Genomic DNA, 17,879 nt, shown 5'->3' with positions numbered 1-17,879 from the left:
CACTGGTCGAACGCTGGAGAGCAGAGCTTGGGCTTGAGCCCCCCAGATGGAACCCCCTTCGCAGGGGGGGGACAGCTGTGGCGTCTGCTAGGGGCTCCCAGAGGGGGGAGGGGGACGTGTGTCTGCAGCTCCCTCAGCCCAGGGGTCTGGAATGTCCCTGCCCGCCGCCGCCTCGGGTGGGGAGAGAACGAAGAGTTCCCAGGGCCTCAGAAGGCCGTCATTCCTGGGTTACAACCGCATGGACGGTGTCCCCAAGCCTCGTCCACCAGAAGCCCAGATGTGCTCTTATTTGGAAATAGGGTCTTTGTACAGGTGGCCGGAAGGATCTCGAGATAAACCATCTTAGATTCAGGGTGAGCCCTAAGCCCGTGGCTGGCATCCTTGCTGGGAGAGAAGAGGATGTGGAAGATGAGGGAGGAGGCCACAGCGGGATGGAGGGCGGCAGGGACTGGAGCCATGCTGCCACAGCCACAGCTAGGGCCACCAGAGACCCAAGAGGCCTGCCTGGCCTCCCTGGAGCCTTTGGAGGGAGCATGGCCCTGCCCACACCTTGTGCAGACTTCTGGCCTCCAGAACTGAGAGAATGGATTTCTGCAGCTTTAAGCTACCCGCACCGTGGTTCCCCAGTCTGGCTGGGCACAAAACAACCGAGCCGCCACGAGGCACTTGTAGGTTCAAACAGGAACTCCTTTATTGCCCGAACTCCTGCCCTTCCAGGAACACCACACATCAACCAACGCAAACTCTCCAGGAGTCCCCGCGAGAGCTCAACCGGAACTCAATGGGAACTCCAAAAGTAGCAAGTAGTGGGCACCGGAGGCAGCAGGAGCCGCCCTATTGCCGGACAGCAGGGGTCTATATACCACTGAATACACAGCCTGTTTCAATCCAGCATCATCTAGTCACAGCGATTATACACAGATTAACTTAATTATCATCATCTTAATGGCTCGCTGGCGTCACCTCTCAACCATTCCTTCTGGCAAAATGCCAGGAGCCATTCCGACTCGGCTGTGGCTCTCAACACTGTGGCACTTCATTATTGCAGCTTGGGAAAGGAGCACCCAAACCAAGAAAGAAATAAGAGAGAGAGGAGAGCGATATGGACAGACAGAGGGAGGGGGCATTCTCCCTGCAGAACCTCCAGCAGCTGGCTTTGCTCTCCAGGCTGAACAACCACAGCTACTTGGACTTGCACATCTAGGAACCCTCGCGGGAAGCCAGGTCTGGCTCAGGCCCTCTTTGAAGCTCACCTACTGTGAATATCTCACACCTCACCCATGAATCCCAAGGTGGCACCTGCTCAGTGTGGGACCTGTCCTCAGTGACACAGCAGCAGGGAGGCGGGGAGGTGGCCAGGGGTTGGCTGGAGGCTGGGGCCCCACATCAGCACCTGCACAAGTGAGGTCCTTGCTGATAGACGTGTAGGGGACACTCCTATTAGAATCACTTCCCACCACAGGTCCTATCTTTGGTACTTTGTAAATGTAAGCTACAAATGATCCACACCTCAAAAAGAGAGAGAATACTTTTTCTTTTTTTGTGTGTCAGCTCTTGTATATTTATATATGTTTTCACACATATTGCCACATGTACATTCTTATGAATATTTCCCCATGTTACTCTTTTTTGACGATTAGCCTTTATTTTATGTTTGTCAAATTATCTTGCATCTTTTAAAATTAATTTATTTAAAATAGGTATATATGACAGCAGAATGCATTTTGATTCATTGTACACAGTTGTAGCATAACTTTCATTTCTCTGGTTGTATACACAATATAGCGTCATGCCATATGTGCAGTTATAAATGTACCTAGGGTTATGATGTCCACCTCATTCCACCATCTTTCTTACCTTCATCCCCCTCCCCTTTACTCAATCACAGTTCCTCCATTTTCCACACGCCCCCCCCCCCCCCCTTATGGATCAGCATCCACTTATCAGAGAGAACATTTGGCCTTTGGTTTTTTGGGATTGACTTATTTGCTTATCATGATATTCTCTGATTCTATCCGTTTACCTGCAAATGCCATAATTTTATTCTCTTTTAATGCTGAGTAATATTCCATTGTGTGTGTGTGTGTGTGTGTGTGTGTGTGTGTGTGTGTCACAGTTTCTTTATACATTCATCTGTTTAAGGGCATCTAGGTTGCTTCCACAGTTTGGCTATCATGAATTGAGCTGCTATGAATGTTGATGTGGCTTTGGTACAACAGTAAGCTGATTTCCTTTGGGTATAGACTCAGGAGTGGGATAGCTGGGCCAAATGGCAGCTCCATTCCAAGTTTCTAAGGAATCTCCATACTGCTTTCCAGATTGGTTGCACCAATTTGCAGTTCTACCAGCAATGTATGAGTGTGCCTTTCCCCCCACATCCTCGACAACACTTATTGTTGCTTGTGTTCTTGATAATTGCCATTCTGACTGGTGTGAAATGAAATCTTAGAGTAGTTTTGATTTGCATTTCTCTAATTGCTAGAGAATGTTGAACATTTTTTCATATATTTGATGGTCGAATGTATCTTCTTGTGAGAAGTGTGTTCAGCTTCTTAGCCCATTTATTGATTGAATTCTTTTTTTTCCAGTGTTAGGTTTTTTGAGTTCTTTATATATCCTGGATATAAGTGCTCAATCTGACATGCGTGTGGCAAAAATTTGCTCCCAAAATGTACGCTCTCTCTTTACCTCACTGATTGTTTTTTTTTTTTCTGAGAAGAAGCTTTTTAGTTTGAATCCATCCCATTTATTGATCCTTGATTTTATTTCTTGTGCTTTAGGAGTCTTGTTAAGGAAGTTGGGCCCTAATCTGACATGATGAACATTTGGGCCTACTTTTTCTATTAGGCACAGGGTCTCTGGTCTAATTCCTAGGTCCTTGATGCACTTTGAGTTGAGTTTTGTGCATGGTGAGAAAGAAGGGTTTGGTTTCATTTTGCTGCATATGGATTTTCAGTTTTCCCAGCACCATTTGTTGAAAAGGCTATCTTTTCTCCAACTCATGTTTTGGCACCTTTATCGAGTATAAGATAATTGTATTTATGTGGATTTGTCTCTGTGTCTTCTATTCTGTATCATTGGTCTACATGTCTATTTTGGTGCCAATCCCAAGCTGTTTTTGTTACTATAGCTTTGTAGTATAGATTAAGGTCTAGTATTATAATGTCTCTTGCTTCACTTTTCCTGCTAAGGATTGCTTTGGCAATTCTGTGTCTCTTATTTTTCCAAATGAATTTCATGACTGCTTTTTCTACTTCTCTCTATCTCTCTCTGTATGTATGTATGTATATATATATATATATATATATATATATATATATATATATATATATAAACACACACACACATATTTAGTTGTAGATGGACACAATACTTCTAGTTTGTCTATTTATTTTTATGTGGTGCTGAGGATCGAACCCAGTGCCTCACACGTGCAAGGCAAGTGCTCTACCACTGAGCCCTAGCCCCAGCCCTGCTTTTTCAATTTCTATAAGGAATGATGTTGGGATTTCAACTGGAATTGAACTGAATCCATATAGTGTTTTGGATAATATGGCATTTTGACAATATTGATTCTGCCTATCCAAGAATATGAAAAATCTTTCCGTTTTCTAAGGTCTTCTTCAATTTCTTGCTTTAGTGTTCTGTAGTTTTCATTGTAGAAGTCTTTCACCTCTCTTGTTAGATTGATTCCAAAGTTTGTTTTTTTTTTTGGGGGGGTGATTGTGGAAGGGTTAGTTTTCCCAATTTCTCTTTCAGAGTATTGTAATGTATAGAAATGCATTTGATTTATGGGCATTGATTTTATATCCTGCTACTTTGCTGAATTCATTTATTAACTCTAGAAGTTTTCTGATGGAGTTTTTTGGATCCTCTAAGTATAGAATCATGTCATCAGCAAATAAGGATACTTTGAGTTCTTCTTTTCCCATTTGTATTCTTTTAATTTCTTTTGTCTAATTGCTCTGGCTAGAGTTTCAAGGACTATGTTGAATAGACATGGTGAGAGAGGGCATCCCTGTCTTGTTACTGTTTTTAGAAGGAATGCTTCCAATTTTTCTCCATTTAGGATGATGCTGGCCTTGGGTTTAGCATAGATAGCTTTCACAATTTGGGGGTATGTTCCTTCTTTCCCTAGTTTTTCTAGTGTTTTGAACATGAAAGGCTGCTGTATTTTGTCAAATGCTTTCTCTGCATCCATTGATATAACCATATGATTCTTATCTTTAAGTCTATTGATGTGATGGATTATATTCATTGATTTACATATGTTGAGCCAACCTTGCATCTCTGGAATGAACCCCACTTGATCATAGTGCACAATGTTTTTAATATATTTTTTGTATGGAATTTGCCAAAATTTTATTGAGGATTTTTGTATCTATGTTCATCAGAGATATTGGACTGAAATTTTCTTTTTTTGATGTGTCTCTGCCTGTTTTTGGTATCAGGGTGATACTAGCTTTGTAGAATGAGTTTGGAAGGGTTCCTTCCTTTTCTATTTCATGGAATAATTTGAGGAGTATTGGTATTAATTCTTCCTTGTAGATCTTGTAGAACTCAACTGTGAATCCATCTAGTCCTGGGCTTTTCTTGGTTGGTAGGCTTTTGATGACATCTTCTGTTTCCTTGCTTGAAATTGATCTGTTTACATTGTGTATGTCCTCTTGATCATATGCCTCCAGAAATTTCACAGTGTCTTTGAGGATTTCTATTTTCCTGGAGTATACATTTTCAAAATAGTTTTCAAAATAATTGTCCTCTGTAGTTCAATAGTGTCTGTCATGATATTTTGTTTTTCATCACAAATTTTAGTAATTTGAGTTTTCTCCCTCCTTTTCTTTAGGGTGGTTAAGGGTTTGTCAATTTTTTATTTTTTTAAAGAACCAGCTTTTTAGTTTGTTGATGTTTTGAATTGTTTGTTTTGTTTCAATTCATTGATTTCTGCCCTGATTTTAATTATTTCCTTTCTTCTACTACTTTGGGTATTGTTTGTTCCTCTTTCTAGGGTTTTGAGATGTAATGTGAGGTTGTTTATTTGTTGACTTTTCCTTCTTTTAATGAATGAGCTTAATGCAATGCACTTTCCTCTTAGCACTGCCTTCATAGGGTCCCAGAGATTTCCATAAGTTGTACCAGAGTTCTCATTGACCTCTAAGAGTGTTTGATCTCCTCCCTGATGTCTTCTGTTATCCATGCATGCTTCAATAGCGTTTGCTTAGTCTCCAGGTGTTGGAGTAGCTTCTGTGTTTTATTCTATCATTGATTTCTAATTTCATTCCATTAGGGTCAGATAGAATGCAGGGTAGTACCTCTATTTTTTTGTGTGTTTTCTAAGACTTGCTTTGTGGCATAACATATGGTCTATTTTGGAGAAGGATCCAGTGCTGCTGAGAAGAACATGTGTTCACTTGTTGTTGGGTGGAATATTCTATGTATATCTAACTTATTGATTGTATTATTGCATTCTCTAGATCCTTTGTTTGATTTTTGTTTGGAAGATCTATCCAATGGTGAGAGAGGTGTGTTAAAGTCACCCTGTATTATTGTGTTGTGGTCTCTTTGGTTCTTGTAGTTGAGAATGGTTCGTTTGATATACATATATGACCCATTGTTTGGGGCACAGATATTATGATTGTTATGTCTTACTGAGGTATGGATCCCTTAAGCGCTATGAAATGTCCTTCTTTGTCCCTTTTCACTAGCTTTGGTTTGAAACCCACTTTATCTGATATGAGGATGGAGACCCCTGTTGTTTAAGTGGCCCATGTGAGTGACATGTTTTTCCCCACCCTTTCACCTTCAGTCTGTGCATGTCATTTCCTGTGAGATGAGTCTCCTGAGGCAACATATTGTTGGGTCTTTTTAAAAAATACAATCTGTCAGCCTATGTCTTTTAATTGATGAGTTTAGGCCATTCACATTCAGAGTTATTATTGAAATACGATGTGTATTCCTGGACATTTTGGTTTATTTTTGTTTTTTAACTTGACTTGGTTTCTCCTTTAGTGGCTCTTCCTTCTGTGTAGTTTCTTCTGTTGCTGATTTTCTTTTGCTTTTCATTTCCTCCTCCTGGAACATTGTGCTGAGTATGCCCTGTAGTGCAGGTTTTCTCACTGTAAATTCTTTTAACTTTTGTTTATCATGAAAGGTTTTTATTTCATCATCAAATCTGAAGCTTAATTTTGCTGGATATTAGATTCTTGTTTGGCCTCCCTTTTCTTTCAGAGCTTGGTCTATGTTGTTCCAGGATCTCCTGAGTTTGAGCATCGGGGTTGAGAAATCTGCTGAGATACGAATTGGTCTCTGCCTGTGTGTGGTCTGACTCCTCTCTCTTATGGCCTTAAGATTCTATCCTTATTTCGTATGCTAGGCATTTTCATTACAATGTGCCTTGGTGTAGATCTGTTGTAATTTTGTACATTTGGTGTCCCATAGGCCTCTTGAATTTGGTTTTCCAATTCATTCTTCGTGTGGGAACTTTTCTGATATTATCTCATTGAGGAGATTGTTCATTCCTTTGGTTTGAATCTCTGTGCCTTTCTCTACCCCAATAAGTCTTAGATTTGGTCTTTTAATACTGTTCCATAATTCTAGGATGTTCTGCTCATGGTTCCTTACAATCTTCACTGTGTGGTCAGCTTTATTTTCAAGATTGTAAACTTTGTCTTCATTTTCTGATGTTCTGTCTCCCAAGTGATCTAGTCTGTTGGTGATGCTTTCTATTGAGTTTTTAAATTGGCTAATTGTTTCCTTCATTTCAAGGATTTCTGGACTTTTTTCCCCCAGACTCTCTTTCTTGAAGTAATCTTTTGCTACCTGTATTTGCTCTCTTATCGCTTTCTTGGAGTGATCGATTTTTGCCTGTATTTGCTCACTTAGGTCATTCTTTAATTCACAGATCATTTTAATCGTGTACATTCTGAACCCCTGCTCTGACATTTCATCCAATCCACTGTCCGTGGGTTCTATTATTGTAGTATCCTGGTTTGTTTGTGGCACTTTCCTCCCTTGTGTTTTCATGCTTTCTCTGTGTCTCCCTTTCTTTCAGTGTGGATCTGAGGTATGACAGTTTCTGACCTATAACTTGTAGTGTCCACGCAGATTACCTGTACCTCACCTTGGTGCTGGGCTTCTAGTACCCAGTCAGTTGCTGCAGTCCGGCTGCAGCAAAATCATGAGCCACTCACAGCCTTGTAGATTCAAACAGCAATTCTTTATTCCCGAACTCACACCGGCACTCTACAAGCACGTTCTGGGGAAAATCCACACTTCCACTGGGCTCTGCATCCCAAAAATACTCTCTGAATCCCAGGAGAACTCAATGGAGACTCAAGGAGCGGGGTGGGTGCCTGAGGCAGCAGGATAAGCCCTATTCCCAGCCGGGTCCACCTTAAACCTGGAACTGCCCTAAACCCAAGGAGCGGGATACTCCCTATTCCCAGCAGGATACACCCTAAACCTGGACCCACCCTAATCCAGCAGGATCCTCCCTAAACCCGGATCCACCCTGGTCCTTGAGCAGGGTCACCTTTCTCATGCAATATCACTGCAAATGACCTGGGTCCAAGGCAAGCCCATTTCCACAATGGAGAGTCCTTCCTCTAAGCAACATGGGGTAGGCTGACAAGGAAATTGCCATGGGTCATTCCTACTTAGCTATGGCTCTCAGCATCGGACTGTAGCAGTCAGTGTCCCATGATGGATCCTATAGCAACAAAGGTGCTGGCAGCAATAGTGGAGGTAACTCAAGAAAGCAGTGGAGGGGATGGGGTTGCGGCTCAGCGGTAGAATACTCACCCAGCATGTCCGAGCCCCTAGGTTCAATCCTCAGCACCACATAAAAATCAATAAAGGTATTGTGTCCATCTACAACTAAAAAGTGAATATTTTTTAAAAAAAGATAGCAGTGGGGGTGCCCCAAGATGGATGCAGCTACTTTCAGGGATGGGGCTAAAAGGTGGGCCTTACAATGGCTTGGGCTACCTGTTCCAAGATGCAGCTGCTTCTAGGCTAGGTGTTGTTGCAACATGGAGGCTTGGGGAGGGCTATGGCGGTGGCTATTGTGTCCCAAGATGGAGGTGGGCTAGGCCTGGGCTCCCAGGTAAGCCTGCGGGGTGATGCTGGGCCTGCCCGGTCCTAGGCTCCCACATAGGTCTGCTGGTCATGGGTTCGGGCCTGGGCCTGACCGGGGCCTGTGGTCCTACACAGGTGGTGGGGCTGGTCGTAGGCCTGAGCCTGGCCTCCAGAGTGAGGCTGCTGGTTGGCAAGGCTGTCTTGGACCTAACGTGGGCCTGGGCTCCCGTGGGTCAGCAGAGGCAGTCCTCGAGAATGATTTTTCTATATAAGTTGGATATGAGTCTAATGTTTTTTTTCTATTTACAGATACTAATTGCAATTCAGTCAAAAATAAATCACATTCAGTAAATGTTGTGGCATTATATATTCTATTTCACAAGAAAATGGCATCAGACCCTTCTTCCTTTTCAATGCTACTTCCAAAGGTTCATTTTTTTGTAGCGATATTCTGCCCACATTTCTCTCTATGTCAACAATGACTTTGATTTATTATCAATAATGGATAGAATGGCAATGATGATAACGAGGGCAACAGAAATGAATTAAATCAACAATATTCAGGTCAGACTTTCTCAGGTAAAATTTTGTAGGGAAATTAGTTGATTATAGTCAAGCTAGAACATTTTATTATTTTTTATTTATTTATTTATTTATTTATTTATTTAATATTTATTTTTTAGTTCTCGGCGGACACAACATCTTTGTTGGTATGTGGTGCTGAGGATCAAACCCGGGCCGCACGCATGCCAGGTGAGCGTGCTACCGCTTGAGCCACATCCCCAGCCCCAAGCTAGAACATTTTAAATATGCAGTTAAATTTTTCAAATTTGTTGCTGAATACATTTATCTATGTCTATATCTATATTAGTTGTAGTTGGACACAATGTCTTTATTTTATTTATTTATTTTATGTGGTGCTGAGGATTGAACCCAGCGCCCTGCATGTGCTAGGTGAACGCTCTACTGCTGAGCCACAACCCCAGCCCCCCCCCCGTGTTGTTCAATACATTTTAATCTTTTAAAAATTAGTTTGAATGACACAAACAAATAACAAGTATCTAAATGAGTGAAGCGGAAACTTTCTTAAAGTAGCGGGGAAAATGGAATTAAGACATCATCATTGGGGCTGGGGTTGTGGCTCAGAGGTAGAGCGCTCACCTAGCATTTGCAAGGCCCTGGGTTCGAACCTCAGCACCACATAAAAATAAAATAGAGATATTGTGTCCAACTACAATTAAAAATATATATATATATTAAAAAAACATCATCATTGACAGCCACTACCACCATCAAACCAGCAGCTCGGGGCCTGTCAGGGGTACATACAGTCTCAAGTTCCTCTCCACAAAAGAACCATTCATTACAAAGGATAAAAAGAAAGACTTTTAGTAACCCCCCCCTCCTGCCAAATACAGGGTGTTGATCAAATACCAGAGCTGATGGTGACAGCCATGGAACAGGTGACATCAGGTGCCCCTGACAGAGGGCCTCTAGGATACGTCACTTCCGTGACCTGCCACTGAGATGCCTAGCCTGGGTCTGATCATGAGAAAGGGTAGGACAGGCTACGCCATGGGGCTTTCTGCAAAACGACCAGCCTGTGGTTTTCAGAAATGCAGGGCCACTGAAATCAAGAGTGAGACCCGTTCCAGACTGTGGCCACGAGGGGTGGCTGGGTGCAACCTTGGTCCTAGGCGAGGTCCTTCCTTGCAACCAACTTGGAACTGGTGGAATCTTGAGGTGGGTGCTCAGCAGGAGTTATTTTTAGTATTTTTGCAACTTTTCTGTAGCCTCAAAATTGCTTCAAAATAAAAATTTAAAGAATGTCTGGAAAGCCTGCCTCCCGACAGTCTGGTTTGTGGTGGGATCATGCAGGAGAAGGGGCCTTCTTGGGCTTCTAGGACTTGAGTCCTGGCCCACCGCTGGCTGGCTGTGTGACTTGGGGCTAGTTCCTTGACCCTGGGAGACTGAGTCTACTCCTCTGTAGAAGCAGGATGGGTCAGCGCCTCCCCGGGGGCTGTGGAGGGTTACCTGGTGATCCACCTGAAAGCAAGCTCAGGGGCAACACACACAACCAGCCTGGACAGTCCTCGTCCTAAGCAGTGTGTTCGCAGGCAGGGGCTGCCAGAAAAAGTACCACCAGCAGGCTCCTGAGGAACAGCGGAAACCTGTCGTCCCACCATCTGGGGGCGTCGCGACAGAGATCCGGCGTGGGCAGAGTCGGCTCCTTCTGAAGCTCTGGGGAGAGCCTACTCCAGCTTCCAGTCAACCCCTGGTGTTCCTTATCTTGTACTGTGCCAGCCAGTCTGCCCCCATGCTGTGTCCAAACACCCTCTCTGCATAAGGACATCAGTCCCATAGGCCTACCCTGCTCCAGGATGACCTTATCTCAACTGGCTGTGTCTACACTGACCCTGTTTCTACATAGTCACGCGATGTGCTGGGGGTCAGGACCTCAACCTATGAATTTGAGGGACAGAATGCAGCCCACACAAGCAGCTCTTCCCCCACAGGGAACGCTGGCTTGTCTTTGGAGCCGTAGCCACTGATCATTGCTTTTTTGACTTCGTAACACATGACACTCCAGCGGGGCAGTCGGACCTTTCCACAGTACCAGCTGAGGTTATCTGTGCTTTTAGACAAATTTGTGATGCTTACTTGGGGTCCCTGGAGGCAGGAACCTCTCGAGCTCATCATGGAAACCCCCCTGGATACCAAAGGCCTGCAAGCAGCCCACATTTCTCACAAAGAAGACAAGCGTGCATACTGGGGCCAAATAGGTCCCCTGCGGCTCTGTCTTTGAAGGGGTTTGTGTCTGTCCAGACAAAGAGAGAATACAATCTCGATGGAGTTTCGAGAGCCAGGGCAGCTACTGGGTCTCTGTGTTCTGGACAATGCTGCATACCTGGTCTAGGCAGCCCTGGGCAGTGGAGTCCATGCAGAGGTGAGACTCTGGTTATCTGGGTCAGGGTTGGACCAAGAGCTGAGGGCACTGCCCTGATGCTCAGGCTGAGGGCCCCCAGCCAGGTGCCAAGAAGGCCAGTGTGGGTAGTGGAGAGATGATCACAGCACAGGTCTGCTTTTCCTTAGGCCCACCACGTGATGATCAAGAATTAAATCCAAAGGATTTGCTCAGACGACTCGAAGTAAAAATGACAAAGTCCATAAGAGGCATGAACCTGCACAGTCCAGTTTAACCTCCAATTATGTGGACATTACCTACTCACATTATTATTTCTAATTCAGTTTGCTGCAGTCAGAGAAAATGCTCTGTAAGCACCCAAATCTTAGAAGTTTTGAGACTTACCTCACATGCCCCATGTGGGCTGTCTTGGAAAACTTTCATTGTGTGCTTTAAAAACTGTGTTCCCCAGTTGTTGGATGTAGCGCTGTGAAATGTCGGCTTGATCAAGGTAGCTAATGGTGCCGTCAGCTCTTCCACACTCTCTCTCCTAGTTTATCCAGCTGATCCACCAATTATCGAGAGAGAAATGTTAAAAGCTCCAACTAAGATTGCAAGTTTGTTCTTTTAATTCAGCTACCGTATGTCTCATGTATTAGGAAACTCATGGAGCGCACGCATTTATGACTGCTATGTCTTCTTGATGAATTGATTCTTCTGCCATTGTGAAATGTCTCTGTACCAGAAATTCCTCATTGTCTTACATTATATTTACCTGGATGTAGCCGCTCCAGAGTTCTAACACCATTTCCATGATGTATATTTTCCTATCTTCTTATTTAAACTTACTCATTTTCCCTTTCCTTACAAGGCACATATTATAGACAGTGTGGACTTAGGCCTTGCTTTAAAAAGATCCAATCTAACAGCTCTGGAGTGCTGAGCCCATTTCCACTTAATGTGATTGTTGGCATGATTGGATTTTGGTCTACTCTCTTGCTATTTGTTTCCTGCTCCTGCTCATGATTTTTTGCATTCTTATGTTCCTTTTTTGGGGAGATGGGAGGATAATTGAATATTTTTTTAGAATTGTCTTTTTATTTCTATTTTGAATTTTCCCACAAACTTCTTTATATACTTTTCCCCATGTTTGCTGTAAAGTTGGCAACACAGGTTCTGATTTCCCATGGGCTGCTTAGAACTCTTATTTTGCCACTTTTTGTAAGATGCAACATAATTTGCAATCACATGTTTTCATTTATTGCTGTCTGGATCTCTGTGCTACCATTGCTAAATCTATTACATCTATATAACTTATAAACACACAGGAAGGTGTCATGGCTTTTGTTTGTGAGAGGCTCATGTATTGAGGAAAGCCGTTGCTCACCCTCTGCTCCCAATTTCTGTGCTCTTCCTCCCTCTGGCCTCATTTCCCTCCCACCTGAAGCATTTCCTGCAGCACAGGCATGCAGCTGGTGCATGCTTTCAGCTTTCATGGATCTAAGTACATCTTTATTTTTCTCCTATTTTAATAGGTATCTCTCCTGGGTGTAGAATTTTGTGTTGACAGGTCTCCCTCCTTTTCAGCATGCTGAAGGCATTGTTTCACTGTCTTCTTATCCAAACTTTTTCCGATGAGAAGCTGGGGGTCCTTACTTTGCTGTCCCACTGTCTGGTGGCTTTTATGATTTTCTCCTTACCTGTCACTGCAACCCCAGGAGCAGTGGCTGTGTGGCACTCCACTGCAGAAGGCCGGTGGACGTTGGCTCCCTGATGGATACAGAAGCCCAGCTGATTAGGACAGTCTGACCACAGAGACCAGAGCACTGGGAGCTGGTCTTGGTGTCCTTAGAAGTGAAACAGATGGGAAGTTTACGAATTCAGACTCCCTCTGGTAGATGGAGGGTTCTAGGTCAAGTGACCAAAGTCCAACCAGAATCATGAAACAGAATGTCAGTTCTGCCATCAGTCCCGGAACCAGAACCCCTGAGTGAACAGGAGCTGGGGCTACTGGGCCCTGTCCACGACTGAAAGTTGATTGCTCATCTTTCTGCAGCTGTCCCCAGGAACCTGTGGCCTTTCAGCAGGGTGATTGTGCACAGGGAAAGGGCAGTCATCAGACCTTTTGTGGATGGCGGGATCTGGCTCTGAACTGACACTGATTCCAGGAGACCCAAATGTCCCTGGGGCCTCTAGCCAGCGTAGGGCTGGAAGTCAGGAGATGCACAGAGACTGAGCCAGGTCCCTCTGGCTGTGGGCCCAGGGCCTGAGCCCATCCTGTGGTTGTTTCCCAACAGGCTGTATTCAGCAACACGCCACCTGCACACCAAGCACTCAAACCCTGAACCTGAGGGTTAGGATGGGCCAGGGCACTGGCTGCTGGGCCGGGCCACATCGCAGCCGGCAGTGGGGTCCGGCCATCCGCGTGACTCTCGCTGGCTCCTGGCGCCTGCTGTTTGGCCACGGGTACCAGGCACACCTGTTGGGCCCCTGAGGCTGCTTTCCTTTTATGAGCTGCAGCTGCTGTGGCAGCCGGCTGCCTGGGCACTGACCTCCATTCACGTTTCAGGATTCCTTACCCAGTGCCTGGGCGCCCTGGCTACATGAGTTCTCAGAACATTCTGTGCCCGTCCCTCCTCAAGTGTTGGTTGAGAAAGACTCTGAGGACACGCTGCTCCAGCAACTCCGTTTCCCCCACTCACTGGAGCCCTCTATTTTGATGTGAGGATGTCACCATGTGGTTTCAGGGTGGAGTCTCTATGACAATGACTCATGCATTTTGAAGGGTACAGGGCTGGACTGTACTTCATCTCATTGCCTCACGAAGAGTACGCATAAATGAAAAGCTGAAAAGTAGCAAGTTTAATCATTCATTTACTATTCTTCTTTTTTAATCCAGAAAATGGAATCCAGCACATTTTGTGTCTTTATTTAATATAGACACTTGTCTAATTACCTCTAAATATTTATGCGACCCTGCATATCAAATATGATATGATCTTTACAGGAAAAATCTCCAAATGTTCTCAATTTTACAAGATATTAAAAAACAGAAGCAGGACTGGGGCTGTAGCTCAGTGGTAGAGCGCTTGCCTCGCACATGTGAGCCCCTGGGTTCGATCCCCAGCACCACATAAAAATAAACAAATAAAAATAAAGATAAAACAAACCAGAGAAGCACAGGCTTGTCTAAGAGTACATAAAATTTGATATGATATCCTTGATTCTTAAAGCAGCCAGTTTACACAGGAAATGAGAAGACAAATGAGAACTGAATGGACAGTGTGAAGCCCATGATAAGGGACCCAAGCTCTCTGTGAGGGTGTCCCTGGGTCCCCTGACCAGCGTCCTCTCCCCAGCTCCTGGCAGGGTGCCCGCACAGAGCAGGTGCTCTGTCAGTTAATGGACAGGCAACAGAGAAGGGGCTCTGCCACCCACATCTGCCTTTGTCCATGTGAGCTGACTGTAGCTGGAGACCCCGACTCTGAAGCTGACCACTATGCGGAGGCCCTAGTGCTGCCGTGTGTGTCTGACTCTCTGCACCTCGGTTCCTTATTGGTAAAGAAGGGCAACAGCAGGGCTGGTGAGGATTGGGCACTTTGTGTGGCCTGTCTGGGACCCTGCTGGTGCCTGGAGACCCAACGTGTTGGGCTGCTACCACCTCCCTGCCCCACAAACCCTTTCCACACTAGCCTTCCTGTCCCAGCCTTGCCTCCTCCAGTCCATTTGCTGCAGTGTCACCAGAATCACCTTCCAGAAGCACAAAGTGGAGATTTGATTATAGGGCTCTGCGGATCACAGGGTTGTCTGTTGGCTCAGACAGTTCTGATGAGGAGGCCCAATGTTCTTCTCCACCTCCTGTCTCATCCCTTCACAGCCTGGGTCAACCAAGCGCCATGTTTTCAAATCAGTACGAATAAATCCTTACCTCATGGTGGAATGAGATGGACATCATTACTCTCAGTACATGTGGTGCAGCTCTACCTCGTGTACATCCAGAGAAGTGAAAAGTTGTGCTACAGTTGTGTACGACCTATGGAAATGCATTCTGCTACCATGTATAACTAATTGGAACAAATACAAAAAAATATAATAAAATAAAGAAGTCAGTGAGTAAAGATGATGCCCATGTAGCAAAATGGAAATAGATTGTGGATTGTTTTAATTTTGCCTTTATTTTTTTATATTTTTATAAATTTTCACAAAGGACATAGGGCGGCTCTTAAAGTAAGAGAAATTCCCCCAACGGGAAGTGACAAGCTGATCTTGCGCCTCTGGAGGGCAGCCTGGAGTCCGGCCTGCCTGGCCCTGACGAGGTCATTTTCTACCCTGCCAGAGTCGGGAAGAGTGGCCCAGAATCCAGGCCGCTGGCCAAAGAGGGGCCTGCCGCGGTGGCGATCGCCTGTAATCCGAGCGGCTTGGGAGACCAAGGCAGGAGGATTGCAAGTTCAAAGCCAGCTTCAGCAACACAGGGAGGCCCTGTCTTAAGAAGCAAGCAAATCCGGAGCCCCGCGCATTTCTTGACCAGGTAGCACCCGGGCTGTCTTCAGTTCTTGGCAGCTGTAAGATCCCTGCAGAACAGTGGAACTGCTCTTGGCCTCAGGCTCGCAGTTGACAGAGGTCCGAGCCGCATCCTCCCGCTTCCTCCTGCGGCCTCGCGCGCCCGGAGCTCGGCAGGGACCGGCTGCGGCTGCGTGTCCGCTCAGAGCACGAAGGGGCCTGGGGTCAGGGTGGACGCGGAAGCGCAGGACCACAGGTGTGAGTGTGCACGGGTGCGCGTAGGCACGGGCGGCCCCGGGGCACCTGCTCGGTGCTCGGCGACGGTCAGCTGTGCCAGGGCGCCCCCTGCCGACGACACTGCCCTCGCGGCCCGAGCCCTGACCTGCCGCGCTCCTCCGGAAGCGACTGGAGCGTTTGAAGTGGCCCCGGGCGAGCCGTGCACGCACCAGGTGAGCTCTGGGCGGCGTGCGCGTGCCTGGCTCTCCCGCAGCTCCCGCCTGCCTGGGGCGCGGAAAGTCAGGGTTTTACTGGGAAGGAAGTGTAGCCCGAGGCCTGTCTGGAGTTTGGAAGCGTCTGGCTCTCCTCCTCCGGGCTCTGGAGAGAAAGCCCCGGAACCCGGGGAGAGCCTGCCTCTGCGTTCCTGCAGGTCCCGTGCAGACACGCTAGTGTCTTCCACGGTGTGCGGCAGAGGCAAAGCCAGGGCTGATCCTCGGAAAGGAGGCGCCCTCCTGCTCACTGGCCTGGGGAGGGAGGAGGTGAAGTGGCCGCCGGACATCGCTGGTGCTTGTGCTGAGAAGGCAAGTTTGTTTCAGCACTTCCGAAATAGTAGGGGGCAATTTTGTCAACGTGCAGATTTTACGTCTGCCTCTCGACGGGTGCATGCTGGAGAGGGAGAAGAGGAAACCTGGGGAGCGGAGATCAATGGGAATGCCAAACTTCTCTCGGGCTCGGACTTAAGATGTCCTGGTGCTGCCCCAGTGAGCCGTCCCACCCCGTCTGATGCCGCACCTGACATGCCACCCCTGGAAAATGGTACCTTGCATGCTGGATATTTCAAACTGGAGGGATTTGAGGAAGGCAGGTGCGGAAGGTCTCTCTGACCACCAGGTTGTAAGACCTTTGGATGAGAGATGCCCTCCCTCAACCTGGAGGAAAGGACAGAGGAGGAGGAGGAGTGGTGCCTAAGCAGCGACCTCAGTTCCAGCCAGCCACCCTTAGCCCGTCCTTTTCTCCATCCTGTCCCATTTATTCCCCATGACTTTCCACTCCTCATACACAGGGGAGGAGGGGTCTTTGGTTCATTGTGGAGGCTTCCCTGTCACCTAAAACTTATTCAATAGATACAGTGTATCTTAAATGAATGTGTATGCTTTTGTTTTAATCTGCCTTTTGCTGAGAGCCATAGCCAAGTAGGAATGAAGCATTTTTGGTTGAAAGGTGACGCCAGCAAACCTTTGAGATGATAATGATTATGTTAAGATGTGCATTCAATTGGAGATTAGACCCCTGCTGTCCTCCTGGGCCTGCTACTTTGGAGCTCTCCTGGGACTCCCAGAGAGTTCCCATTGGTTGGGGAAGTGCAGTAGGAGGGAATTCCGGTTGGCGTAGTGTGTCCCGGGAGAAGGCCACATGCGTGGCATTCGCGGGAGTTTTGGAAATAAAGTTTGTTCCTGCTTGAGTGGCTCGTGATTTTGTGCCCAGCCAGACTGCGGCAGTCTTTTGTTATCAGGGCCCCAGCATGAACCTTGGATGGAGAGAAGAAAGACAGGTTTTCTTTCTGACCCAACTCCCCATGTGGTCTGGGGGACTCTGCTTCCACACTCCACAGCAGCTCCAGGCCCACCCTCCTGTGCCCACCCTCACTGAAGGTGGCCTTTGCAGGGGGAGGGGAATATTCAGATACTCATGGGTGTGTTTCATGTGGAAGTGATAACGTGTTTTCATCAGGCTTTTCCAATGTGTTGCCGATGAAATATCTGACTGTTGTGCCCTGTGAGGTATAATGTGTTAGACTGCACAGCTTGGTTACTTTTAGGGATGCACAGGATATATTATAGCAGGCTGAACACCACACACACACACACACACACACACACACGCAGGACATGGAGTCCAAATTATGAGAACTCTGGTAATTCAAGCTTTGCTACAACCTCTCTGCTCCAAGAACATAACTATGAAATCAAATTCAAAAAGAGAATATTAAAAAAAGAAGACCAATGTTTTCTGGGTCAGAAAAAAGACGCAGGAACAGGGCATCAGCAGGGCTGAAGTTGAGGTCTCCCCATGAACTGTAAGCAGGATGGTACAAAAGGTGAAACTAACAATAGCAAAGTTAGGAGCATTTCGGAAAGCAAAGCACGTCCACAGTGCCCCTAACAGAGACCTGAGATGATGG

General features: G+C 46.2%; 1 long non-coding RNA gene across 1 annotated transcript in view; it reads right to left on the bottom strand.

The window, feature by feature from the left end:
- The window catches only part of LOC144249792 (uncharacterized), a 40,357-nt gene extending 25,352 nt beyond the window's left edge, over nt 1–15,005 (bottom strand). Inside the window, exon 1 of the long non-coding RNA XR_013342311.1 lies at nt 14,910–15,005. This is a non-coding gene — a long non-coding RNA (uncharacterized LOC144249792). The remainder of the gene's footprint in view (nt 1–14,909) is intronic.
- Nucleotides 15,006–17,879: the final 2,874 nt, after the last annotated feature.

Source organism: Urocitellus parryii, chromosome 2, assembly GCF_045843805.1.
Source record: "Urocitellus parryii isolate mUroPar1 chromosome 2, mUroPar1.hap1, whole genome shotgun sequence".
In the NCBI taxonomy this organism is placed as follows: domain Eukaryota; kingdom Metazoa; phylum Chordata; class Mammalia; order Rodentia; family Sciuridae; genus Urocitellus; species Urocitellus parryii.
This window is presented reverse-complemented; position numbering and strand designations above follow the sequence as displayed.